Raw genomic sequence first — 10,580 nt, 5'->3', positions numbered from 1 at the left:
TACACATTTCTTTAGGTTTGAAATATTTCACAGTCATTCAAAAAATCGAGAAGCAAAAATAAAATCAAAACAAAATTTTTTTAAATAATGATCATCTCTGGGTATGTGAATTAGTTTTGTTGTTGTTTTAGGATTTTTCCCCTTTTTTTCATCTTTTTGTTGTTCAGAAGGACATTTTTTATGAATATGAAATAATTAGAATTTTCCCCCATCTAAATAGTTTGAATGTGTGTATATGTGTGTATGTACGCTATAGCAACATATTCCTTTAGTAATAACAATGACAGTTATTACAGTTGGAGAAATTTTTCTCCATCAATCATCTGGAAAGTTTGGTGGAAAAGTGATTTTTCCGGACTATGCAGATAATAATCTCACAAAGGTCTTGGCATGTATGGAATGACCTCACCTACGGTGGTTTCCAGGGTTTGGATGGAAACCAGTTTCTGGCTATTTCACCACCTTAGGAGAAGTAAGAGGTATTGCTGCAGGGGCCCCAGTCAGCACTGCATCTCCTGAGAGGCCCTGCCCAGTTATGCAATTGTTTCTGAAACTAATGAGATCAGCAGCTTTTTATGAAACCGTGAGTCATCTCGATTGGCGAGGATTTCCAGGAGCCGGAGGAGTGCCTTACGTGCTGGCTTCACCAGATGTGCTGGCATCACCAGCCTTTCTCCTAACACCGACTGAGTGCCACATCCGGCCCATTGCCAACGGTCACAAGGTCACCAACAGCTAAAAAAAAACAAAAAAAAACTCTTGGTCTTCAGATAAGGACCTATATAATTAACGCAATCCCAACTGAAATTCCAGTTGGATTATTTTTTTTAGGAACTTGATCATTTAACATTTATATTGGTTCATAACTGCTCAAAACATCATTCATTTTGAGATATATTAGAAAACCAATAAAGCAGTGTGGTTTTGATCCAGGAATGGACAAATCAGCTAACAGAGGAGAAGAAGTTAGTGGCTAGATAAAGATAGGCAGGTGACAGATAGACCCACACGTCCATTGAGAGAGACACTTGGGAAACTAGAAAACTGACTATTATAAAAATAAAATCAAAGCTATATTTCTACTTAACTCCATGGGTTAAAAACCTAAATGTGGACAGTAAAACTATAAAATTAATAGAAGAAAATGTAGAATACCTTTGTGACCCAGGAATTGGCAAATGCAGGTGGAGGAGGACTCATGAAACTTCCAGAACACAAATGCTATGGCAAAAAAAAAAAAAGGCATGGATTTGACTATAACAAAATTAAGTATTTGGAATTAAGTATAAAGAAATTTAATCAAAGACAATTGCCCTAATAGAAAAATGAGCAGAGGGTATAAAAAGGCAATTTACAGAAAAGGAAACACATAAGGTCACTTAACATATGAAAGGCACTCAAAATTATAGGTAAACAGAGAAAGGCAATTTAAGACAAGATATCATTTTATACCTGCTCTAATGGCATGATTGCCACAGCTGGGCAATGGAAGCCTCGGGGAAGACAAGAAGCCACAAGGACATTCGTGCACTACGGGTGGAAGTTTAGACCCAGCAAGTCCAACTTCTAAGTATATGAATCCCTTACCAAATCCCCCATAAGAGACCAAGCACCAAAATATTACCTGCAAGGTTACCGCAGTGCTGACAGAGCACCGAGACAGCCAGCATTCACAGGTGGAAGAGAAGAGAGGTACACTGTGGGAGACATGCACCCTGGGCGTTATGTAGCAATGGGAAACAATGGATTAGATGTCAATACGCAGTTGTGCATCACTTCACAACAAGGATACATCTTGGGAAAAGTGACGTTAGGCAATGTCATGGTTGTCTGAACATCATGGAATGCACTTACACAAGCCTCGATGTGACTGTCTACTACACTTAGGCTATATGGTATAGCCTATTGTTGTTAGGCTGCAAACCTGTATAGCATGTTACTGTGCTGAATATTGTAGGTAATTGTAATACAACGATAAGTACTCATGTGTCTGAACATATCTAAATAGAAAACAGGTACAGTTCAAATATGATATAAAAGATAAAAAAAAATTAGGTCTGTGTAGGGCACTTACCATGAGTGGTGTTTGCAAGATAGGAAGTTGGTCTGGGTGAGTCAGTGAGTGCGTGGTGAGCGAATGTGAAGGCATGGGACGTGACTGTGCACTACTGTAGACTTTAGAAAGACTACACCACAAGCCCAACTCCTGTTTCCTTCCGCAGGATCTGAGACAGAACAGGAAAACTGCCAGTGCTGCTCCATGAACAGGTTGACTAGACATATCGAGGAGAAACTGGCTGGGTAAGGCATCCATCACTATAATAGTGACTGTCGTGCTTCAGATAAGGACCTATAAAATTAACGCAATCCCAACTGAAATTCCAGTTGGATTATTTTTTTTAGGAACTTGATCATTTAACATTTATATTGGTTCATAACTGTTATGAACCAATAGGAGGTTCAGGAGGGAGTGAGAGGTAGCCTAAGGATCAGTAAGGATAAGAAATCAAGTTGGGTACCGCCGCTGAATGAGTTAGCAAATGCAGCCATTGGAGGGTCAACAAATGTGCCTACAAGGCTTCCTTCTATCCTGTCCCTTCTGATTCCGGGATTCCGGTCTAAGGACACTGCTAATCAGTCACAGCCTCCTGGTGTTCTCTCCCTGAAACTGAAAATTCCTCTCAATATAGAAGTCCAGCTCTTTCTTCCTAATCAATTGAAATAGCACAATAGAGAAGCTTGTCTCTGGCCTCATGCATCATTCCTCCTCAGGATAGTTATATGTTAACATTTTTATTTTATTTTAAGTGAGGGGGGGGAAGATAGTGAGACAGACTCATGCATACGCCCCAACTGGGATCCACTCGGCTGCCCTGTCTGGGGCTCATACTCAAATCAACCAAACTGTTTTCACACCTGAAGCTGCCACACTTGGATCAACCAAGCTATCCTCAGCGCCTGGGGCCAATGTTAGAACCAACCGAGCCACTGGCTGTGGGAGGGGAAGAGGGAGAGAAGGGGGAGGTAGAAGTCGAGAAAAGCAGAAGACCACTTCTCTTGTGTGCCCTGAGCAGGAATTGAACCGTGGCTGTCCATACACTGGCCAATGCTCTATCCACTGAGCTACCAGCCAGGGTCTATATATTAACTATTAATATCTTTGATCACAAGATCAAAACTTTAGTCTAAAGACAAAACGTTAAGGTGGACTTCTTAATATTTGCAGAAGGAGATTTGGAAAGAGGTCCCTTTAATCCCAACAACTTCATTTTTTTTTTTAATCAAAATCTAGGATTACTGGCAGGGTCCCATGTTTTAAACCTATGGCAGAATTCCAGATTTTTTTTAAAAAGTCATAATATGAAATGTTCCACCACTTGTGCTGGTCAGGCAATATGTTCCAACCTTAGTTTGGCCTCTAAGGTCCCATGAACTCATCCCTTTTTATGTTCCAGGGACCAGGTTCTCAATAGATTCTAAATCACTTGGTTGTCCAATGATCAATTTCTCCCAGCAAAAAGGAGGCGTCTTTCTTTCCCAGCAAAGCCATGAATTCCTTTGCTCTCAGACTTTGTTTCTCACTTCTCTAAATTACTCTATGGGAATGGCACAGTATGGGACTGATATGTAAACTAGTCCTCTCAGGCATGACCAGTTTCCCAGGGGACAGAATGACTGACGGGTGGGGGGGGGGGGTGATTAGGGCCATGCCATGCCCATTCTTTGGAAAGCCACTGGAAATGACTGGTGGGTGAGTCATGTGCTTGTGTCACTGGGTTTGTTTACAGGGACCAAAGCTGCATTTGTGTCTATCCAAGCTTATAGATTTCAGAGAAGAAACTCTCTCAGGAAAAAACCCAGAAGCTCACATTCCAAATTATCCACAAAAGGTAGGGGGCGAGGTTGCCTGGGGGTGGAGAGAGGATAGAGTTTGAAACTCTATTGACAGACTGCAGGCACCTGTCTCCAGAGTGGTTTGCAAAGAGTATGAAAAGGATGGAAAAAAAAGAGGAGATTTTGTCCTTCCATATACCCAGATGGGCAAGTGGGAGGAGATTCTGGGACAGCCTTTGAAATTGTTGGATGATGTATCAGAAAAAAAACATAACATGGTTTCAGAAAACCAGCCTTCAAGTTCTGTATGCTCTTGGTGACTCTCTTAACTTCCCTGAGCCTCAGGTTTATCATCTGTAAAATGGTGGCAATAATTATAGGGTATTGAGATGAAAAGTAGAGGCAGCTTATTTAGATCTCCTGGCATGTACTGGGTACTCAATGAACATTTCGATCCTTATTCATTCTTTTTCCAGTTTTTCAAAATAAAGAAACTTAGGCTTGGAGAGATTCTATGATTTGTCAAAGAATTTCACACACCAATGGCGAATGATGGTCAACCATGTTGTATCTGGAAAGTAGTTCGTTTTCTGATTTAATCCTTAACACATATTCTGAGAATTCTTCTTGCCTACCAGTGTCCACTGGTGGGTGCCTGGTTGGGACTGACATTGAGAAGGAGAGCACAGGTTCCTCAGGCCGAGAGAGGGGAACCACCAATGGGAAGAGCTCACTGGGGAAGCCCTGAGCCCTATGGCGGTGTCATCTTCACCAGCCAGAGGAGGAAGCAGACGCAGCCCATGGGAGGGTTCAGCCCAGTAATATTGCAGGTGGATGCTCACAGTGGTTACCCACCACAGCTGACCCAACATCAAGTCACTGTGATAGCAATAACCATGTAATGACAATCCCCACTTACTGACTACTTCTTCATGTAGTCGGTCACGGGCCAAATACCCAACCTCACAAGGTGGTTTTGGAGTAGGGCATCACGCCTAAAACACTTAGTAGAGCTTAACAAAGAAGAGCTGCTCACGCTTTACTTACATGGTCTTTTTTCATTGTTGCAAGAACTTTTTAATATCACCATTGTCTCTATTTCAGCAATGAGGATACTGAGGCTTAAGGGGATAAAAGAACTTGGCTGTGGTCAAAAAGCTAGCAATCAGTGGAAATCAGGACTTAAACTAGATGCGTCTGAGTCCAAAGCCTGTGCTTTTAACCATTAGGATATACTGGCTCACAGGCCTGCTAGCGGAGGTTGTGGCCTGCAGAATAGTCTCAGGTTAATGTTGCCAGAGCGTCCCCTTTCCCTTGGGGCCTGAGCCCTGAAGCTGAGCACAGCAAGAGGGAAGCAGATGCTGTATTACACCCAAAAGGGGCTGGCTCCCTACTCACTCTCCATTGCCAGGAGTCTCAAGAGTGAAAACTTACCGCTTAAAAGGGAGGAACTGGGGTAGATTTTTATACAGTAGAGACTTAGAGGTTACCTAATGATCAAGGTCAGAGGACTTGTTTGTTTGTTCCAGTTCGATTTGGTTTGACTTTACTTTGGAATACTTTACTCAAATGAAATTTTATAGGAAAGCCCAAAGTGTAAAATCAACAAAAATGGAACCACTCTGTTGAAAATGAGTGGGACATCAGAGCCTCACCTCAACCAAGAAGCCCAGACACACACTCCTTGTCTTAATTTGGGAAGGGTGGCCATGCAGGTGAGGACTGGAGTACAATGTCATCAGCCTGTGTATAGAGACAATGTGGGTAGTGGAAAATACATGGGGCTCTGAAAGTCAGACGGTCCCGGGTTCATATCTCATCTCTGCCCTGTATGGTGTGTGTGATTTGGGCAAGGAAAACAACCTTTCTGAGCACGTTTCCTCCTATGGAAAGTGGAGCTCTGATCCCAACTCAAGGAAGTTGTTGAGGGAACAAAGCAATAATAGGTGAAAATTATGACAATGTGGCAGCTTGGAGACCTGGACCCTAGAAAACCCTGTTCTCACTCCTGTTACAACAGAAATTCACCAGAAGCTTCTCATATGGGTCAGGCTTCCCTGAGGTCTCAACCAAATCAGGTACGTGGATATTTCCTGAATCTGCTTTGACCCTAGGATTCATTTATTAACCCCTGTCTTGACTTTGTCCAGGACATGTTATACTAGGATGACTTGAAAAGTCTTTCTTCTTTCCCATGAGTGCTCCTTCCATCTCTCTCTCTCTCTTTTTTTTTTTTTTTTTTTTGTATTTTTCTGAAGCTGGAAACAGGGAGAGACAGTCAGACAGACTCCCGCATGAGCCCGACCAGGATCCACCCGGCATGCCCACCAGGGGCAACGCTCTTCCCACCAGGGGGCTATGCTCTGCCCATCCCGGGCGTCGCTCTGCTGCGACCAGAGCCACTCTAGCACCTGGGGCAGAGGCCAAGGAGCCATCCCCAGTGCCCGGGCCATCTTTGCTCCAATGGAGCCTTGGCTGCGGGAGGGGAAGAGAGAGACAGAGAGGAAGGGGGGGTTGGAGAAGCAAATGGGTGCTTCTCCTATGTGCCCTGGCCGGGAATCGAACCCGGGTCCCCCGCATGCCAGGCCGACGCTCTACCGCTGAGCCAACCGGCCAGGGCCCTTCCATCTCAATCTACTCTCTGGAAAGACAGATGTGGATCAGAATATAATTCTTTTAAAATGACAGTTTCCTCAGGAGCTCAGACATAAACTTTATTAGATAATGTGTTAAAATGTGTAATGAAAACAGGTCTAGAAGGAAGCAAGTGTTCCCATAGCTTCTGGATGCATGATAAGGCCAGGAATATTGGCTCTTGTGGAAAATAGGACTAGTCAATGGTATGGAGAAGAACCAACCCAAATCAAGGAGCCTGCAATCCAACTGCATTGCCCTGTCTGGCTGAAGGCAGGATGTGAGCAGAAGGAAGATGTGGGGAAACACCATAATCAAGAAGGCAGATGGCAAGTCATTGGTAAAGAAGAGGCAAATGTGGGATCTTGGGAAAGTTAATAACCTGAACTCAGAATGAGAAGCCAAATACAAGTTTATTAAATTATTCTATAAATATTAATTAAGCATCTGTAATGGATGTATTAGTATCTATTGCTGCATAACAAATTACTCTAAAACTTTACATCTTAATATTACAAACATTTATATTCTCATACACTTTCTGAGGACCAAGCATCCAGGAGACCTCAGTTGGTGGGGTCTGGCTCAGAAACTCCTATGAAGTTGCAGTCAAGGTGTTAACCACCTGAAACCCTGAGTGGGGCTGAAGGATTTACCTCTAAGTTCACTGATGTGGCCATTGTGTGGAGTTCTGCACCATGTGGTCATCTCTAAAAAGCTGTTCACAATATGAAAGCTGGCTTCCCTCGGAGCAAATAATCTGACAAAGGAAGAAAGAGAATGCTCTATATGGAAGCTTTAGTAACTTCTGTACTAATATTAAAAGTGACAGGCCATTACTCTGTCAGAGTCTATTGGTCTAACAAATCAAACCTGGTGCACTGTGGGAGCAGATCATACAAGGATGTAAGTACCAAGGAGTAGAATCATTGGGAGGCCCCCTTGGAGGCTATCACAAGCTGATGCAAACCTCACTCCATTTTTCCTAAAACAGTGAATCAGATATTACCCTTTCAATTTAGACACTGTGGAATTATAAGACTTTATGTGAACAAAGGAACTTTTCAATGCTCCTTTATTGAAAAAAACAACAGAAAAGTAAAGATTTTAGATAAAATCTAATGACAGTTCACTTATTCTTTTCATGTATTGAATGTTCACTCTGTGTCAGGCAATGTAGACTTTACACAGATTATTGCTGGGCATGAAGCTACTTGAGAGCAATGAGTCTCTCTTCTAGAGAAATATGAAAAGACTGGATGATCTCTTTAAGACCTTTTAGTTCTGGAAGTCTTTACTATATTTTTTGCTCCATAAGACGCACCTGACCATAAGATATACCTAGGGTTTTAAGGAGGAAAATAAGCAAAAAAAAATATTCTGAACCAAATGGTGTGTTAAAATATTTAGTAAAATATACCACAATAATATTTCAACAATGTAAACTCAACAGCAGTATTAACAACCATTAGCACTGTTGTTACCAAATGAGAAGAGACTTGAATGTTCACTCTTCTAGTTGTCCGGGAACCCCAGGAACTCATCATCGCTAGTGTCAGAATTTAAGAAACTCAGTTGTTCACAACCACTGGTATCACTTTCTTCACTATTTTCATATATGATACCATCTTCAGTGCCATCTGAGGTATTGCTAATGCCACATTTTTTTAATGACTGTACCACAGTTTCATTTTTTATCAACTTCCATGATGTCTTCACCCATTCACAAACTTGAGTGATAGTGGGTCTCTTCATTTTTCCAGTCGGTGTTTACCAGCAGCCATCCATTTGTTCCACTCTTCTCACATAAAGACTTTAAATGGTTTGGTGATGGAAACGTCGAGAGGTTGCAACTGGCTGGTAAGACCCCCAGGAATTACAGCTAGATGAGTCTTCCCTTTAAAGTTGTTGTATTTTTTTGAGTGTGTGGTTTTGCTAATATGTGCTCTAAACTGGTCAAGCACTAATAGGGCAGCAGGTGATGTCAGCACTTCACACAGAGATCCAGCAGCTGTAGCGCAGCCCTCCACCACTGCAGTGTGCCTCTCACATCTGCCCTCAATGATGCCATATGAATGCTCGCACACAACATCTCTCGGCTTCCCTCCTGCGCCGCGTGCAACTGTGGAAAACAGAACCAGGAGATCACTCAAAAGATGCCGGGATCCCACATGCCTCCATGGCAGGTATGATTACGCTCCCTCTGATGCTTATTTTACATATGCTTACCATCACAACACTCAGCTAAAAAAAAAAATCAACATTTGCTCCATAAGGCGTTTTCCCCTCCACTTTTTTTGGGAAAAAGTGTTTCTTATGGAGTGAAAAATATGGTATTTGGCCTTAACATTCAAAGAACATTTTTGCTGCTAGAATTTTGGTTATAGAATTTTAACTTTAATTTTTTTCCAGAACTTCAAAAACATTATTCCATTGTCTTATAGGTTCCATTGTTTCATTAAAAAAGTCATGCTGTTACTCTTCTTTTTTCCTAATTACTTTTAAGAATTTCTCTCTGTTGCTTGTCTTTGCCTTTGTATTTTGGAGTTTAGCAATGAATATTTAGGTGTGGTTTTCTTCTGGTTCTTTTTTCCTGGAGTTTGAAGGAATTATGGAGGCAGTGGGTTTCAACCATTTTGGAAAACTCCTGGGGAAATTTTCCCAGTGTTGCTTGGCTCGTTCTCTCTCCTCTCATTCTGGGACTCCAATTACACTGTTTTTAGATATATTTATGCCTCTATATGTTTTTTTTTCTATTGTCTAGTTTTTCTCTAGGTTGTGGTCATTTGGTTTAAATAACATTTTATTGAATTGTTTTTGAAAAATTATCAATACTCTGAATAACATTATCTTCTTCCTAAAAAAATTTCAACCTTTCCTTTGTTAAGCAGATAGATTAGAGGCTATTAACTTTCACCAATCAAATGAAGTAGATTTACAATTATTATAAGGATCTATCACTTATGGTTTATTTTCACTTTCTGAAATTTCCAGTAAGATCCTGGAGTGTTTATTAAAAATTTTTCTACCTGCTTGGTCCTGATTTTTAATCCTCGTTCCTTTGGCATTGTGACAGTACCAAAATTTTATTTTTCTGTGAGAGCCTAGATTTATTAGTCTCTTGTCATAAGAAGTTTTAGAATTGGACAAATTCTGAAGAGTGGGAAATCTGATAGAATATTGGGATCATGTTTTCCAGCCCTCTCTTCTCATTGCTATTCTAAAGTTTCACTAACTTCCATTTTGTCTTTCCAGCCCCACAAGACTGTCATAATCATTATGTTCTATGACACTTAGTAGCTACCTCCTGCCTGGTCCCTTTGTTTCAAACCCAAAATTGAAAAACGGCCTGAAAATAGTCACTTAAAATATCAGCTTAAAAAATAAAATAAAAAAATAAAAAAATAAAATAAAATAAAATAAAATATCAGCTCACTTTGTTACATGATTCCCTCTTCTTTGTGATTTTGTTCCCTCTAGTCCTGGTTGCCTTACCAGCTTCTATGCCTTTGAAATTTTCTAGTAATTTTTCTGGGAGCTGCTGTATTATAGTTGGAAGTAGACATCTATTGTGTTATTTTAAATTTGAAGACTGTTTTGATTTCATTGGACCCTAATTTTATTTTATTTTTATGAAGGGTAAGAATGGAAAGTGCAGCCTGACCTGTGGTGGCACAGTGGATAGAGCATTAATCTGGGATGCTGAGGTCTCTGGTTTGAAATCCTGGGCTTGCTGGTCAAGATACGTATAAGAAGCAACTACTACAAGTTGATGCTTCTCACTCCTCCTTCCTTCCACCAACCACTTCTCTCTCTCTCTAAAAAAAAAAATCAATAAATAAAATCTAAGAAAAGGAAATACAGATAAGGGGTTTGATCTATAAATAATGGCAATATTTTAATTTAAAGCCCAAAGATGACATGACTGAAATTGTGTATTATGTGGAATTCTTGGCAGAAGTGTATGGAATGGACTAGAGGCAGGAAATGAGGAAACCAGAAGTTGTTCCCTTACTTCTTGTCCTGGCTTGAGAAATCACCCAACCTTTCAGGCTTCTGTTTCTTGCTCTGGAAAAATCTGAAAAAGGTGTTCTCCTTGCAACTGTTAGGGT

At 41.0% G+C, this 10,580-nt stretch overlaps 2 long non-coding RNA genes across 2 annotated transcripts; one reads left to right on the top strand and one right to left on the bottom strand.

The window, feature by feature from the left end:
* Positions 1 to 254: 254 nt before the first annotated feature.
* Positions 255 to 1,703, bottom strand: LOC136320735 (uncharacterized). Its single transcript, XR_010728370.1, has 3 exons — positions 1,625 to 1,703; positions 1,156 to 1,221; positions 255 to 735 (listed from the first exon to the last, which is right to left on the bottom strand). It is a non-coding gene; the product is annotated as an uncharacterized lncRNA (long non-coding RNA).
* A 2,134-nt stretch (positions 1,704 to 3,837) lies between these two features.
* On the top strand, positions 3,838 to 10,291 carry LOC136320734 (uncharacterized). Its single transcript, XR_010728369.1, has 4 exons — positions 3,838 to 3,890; positions 8,232 to 8,328; positions 8,430 to 8,654; positions 10,107 to 10,291. It is a non-coding gene; the product is annotated as an uncharacterized lncRNA (long non-coding RNA).
* Positions 10,292 to 10,580: the final 289 nt, after the last annotated feature.

This window comes from Saccopteryx bilineata, chromosome 1 (assembly GCF_036850765.1).
Source record: "Saccopteryx bilineata isolate mSacBil1 chromosome 1, mSacBil1_pri_phased_curated, whole genome shotgun sequence".
In the NCBI taxonomy this organism is placed as follows: domain Eukaryota; kingdom Metazoa; phylum Chordata; class Mammalia; order Chiroptera; family Emballonuridae; genus Saccopteryx; species Saccopteryx bilineata.
This window is presented reverse-complemented; position numbering and strand designations above follow the sequence as displayed.